This window comes from Sturnira hondurensis, unplaced genomic scaffold (assembly GCF_014824575.4).
Source record: "Sturnira hondurensis isolate 20B ecotype Veracruz unplaced genomic scaffold, ASM1482457v3 Scaffold0011453, whole genome shotgun sequence".
Lineage (NCBI taxonomy): Eukaryota > Metazoa > Chordata > Mammalia > Chiroptera > Phyllostomidae > Sturnira > Sturnira hondurensis.
The window spans coordinates 1-2415 of NW_028084084.1; the positions used below are offsets into that span (position 1 = coordinate 1).

At 38.2% G+C, this 2415-nt stretch overlaps 1 pseudogene; it reads right to left on the reverse strand.

Annotated features, from left to right (window-relative positions):
• Nucleotides 1–191: 191 nt before the first annotated feature.
• On the reverse strand, nucleotides 192–1865 carry LOC118996661 (tigger transposable element-derived protein 1-like; annotated as a pseudogene).
• Between the last annotated feature and the right edge of the window lie 550 nt (nucleotides 1866–2415).

The window sequence follows — 2415 nt, forward strand, 5'->3', positions numbered from 1 at the left end:
CTGCAATAAAGCTAATATCGAACTAAAGCAAGTCACACACATTTTTTTGGTTCCTCGGTGCATATAAAAGTTATGTTTATATCATACTGTAGCCTAAGTGTACAACAGCTTTATGTCTAAAAAATGTATACACCTTCATTAAAAATACTTTATTGCTTACAAATGCTATCCTCTGAGCCTCCAGCAAGTCATCATCTATTTGCTAGTGAAGTATCTTGCCTCAATGTTGAGGGCTGCTGTTGGATTAGGGTGGTGGCTACTGAAAGTCAAGGTGGCTGTGGCAATTTCTGAAAATAAGACAGTGATGAAGTTTGCTGCATCAACAAATACAGTAAACTCCCAGAAATGAATTCTCTGTAGCCATGGGATACTCCTGGATAATACTTTGCACACAGAACTCCTTTCAAAATTGGAGTAGATCTTCTCCAACCCTCACGCTGCTTTATGAAAAAAGTTTATGTAATAATCTAAATTCTTCTTCTGGCATTTCAGCAACCTTCATGGCATCTTCACCAGGAATAGAATCCCCGTGAAAAAACCATTTTCTTTGCTCACCCATTAGAAGCAAGTCCTCATCTGTTGAAGTGCTACCATGAGATTTCAGTAGTTTAGTCGCATCTTCAGGCTCCACTTGTAATTCTAGTTCTGTTACTCTCTCTGCCGCATCTACTCCAATGAAGTCTTGAACTCTTCAAAGTCACCCATAAGTGTTGCAGTCATCTTCCAAACTCTTGTTAATGTTGATTGTTTGATAGCTTCCCACCAATCAAAGTGTTCTTAATCACACCTAAAATGGTGAATCCTTTCCAGAAGGTTTTCAATTTACTTTGTCCATATCCATCAGAAGAATCACTATTTCTGGCACCTATAGCCTTATAAAATGTACTTTTTAAATAATAAGACTTGAAAGTTAAAATTACTCCTTGATCCATGGGCTGCAGAATGGATGTCAGCAGGAATGAGAACAACACTAATCTCATGTACCTCTCCAACAGAGCTTTTGAGTGACTAGGTTCATTGCCAATGAGCAGTAATATTTTGAAAGACTTTTTTTCTACTGACCAGTGAGCTTAAAATATCCAGTAAACCATGTGCTCTCATCCAGGCTTTGTTGTTCCATTTTTAGAGCACAGAGCAGATTTAGTACCATTCTTAAGGGTCCTAAGGATTTTCAGAATGGCAAATGAACACTGGCTTCAGCTTAAAGTGACCAGCTGCATTAGCTCCAAGGAAGTGAGTCAGCCTGTCCTTTGAAGCTTTAAAGCTGACTTCTCTAGCTATGAAAGCCCTAGATGGCATCTTCTTCTAATACAAAGCTATTTCATCCACACTGCAAATCTGGTGTTTAGTGTAATCCACCTTTATTAATTATCCTCGCTGGACCTCTGGCTAACTTGCTGCAGCTTCTACACCAGCACCTGGTGCTTTACCTGGTACTGTGATGTTATAGAGATGGCTTCTTTCCTTAAGCCTCATGAACCAATTTCTGCTAGCTCCAGACTTTTCTTCTTTAGCTTCTTTCAGACTTCATAGAATTGGAGATATTAGGACCTTGCTCTGAATTAGGCTTAGGCTTTGGTTTAAGGGAATGTTGTGGCTGGTTTGATCTTATCTCCAGACCATTAAAACTTTCTCTGTATCAGTAATAAAGGCTATTTTGCTTTCTTATTATTTGTGTGTTCACTGAAGTAGCACTTTTAATTTCCTTCAAGAACTTTTCCTTTGCATTCACAATGTGGCTAACTGGTACAGAGGCCTAGCTTTTGTCCTAGCTCAGGTTTAAACCTATCTTCCTCACTAAGCTTAATAATATTTACCTTTTAATATAAAGTGAGAGACATGTGACTTTTCCTTTCACTTGAACACTTAAGAGTGCATGGCAGAGTTATTCATTGGCCTAATTTAAATGTGGTGTTTCAGGGAACAAGGAGGCTGGAGGACAGGGAGAGAGACAGGGGAATGACTGGTTGGCAGAGCACTCAGAACAGACACAACATTTACTGATTAAGTCCACTATCGTGTATGGGGATGGCTTGCCGCGAGCCAAACAATAACACTAAAGATCACTGATCACAGATCAACATAATAAATATAACAATAATAAAAAAGGTTTAAAATTTTGTGAGACTTTACCAAAACATGACCCAGACACAAAGTGAGCAAATGCTTTTGGAGAAATGGTGCTGAAGACTTGCCCAATGCAGGGTTTCCACAAATCTTCAATTTGTAAGAAATGCAATATCCAAAGTACAATACAATAAAGTTCAATAAAACATGGGAAGCCTGCATTGCAAACTCTAGGACAATCACTAAAGAAAGAAAAAAAGGGACTATAATCAATATGTTAAAAAAGAAGAGAAGAAGGAATCATATAAACTGCACAATTAAAATTATAACAGGCAGGAAAAGAGTGCA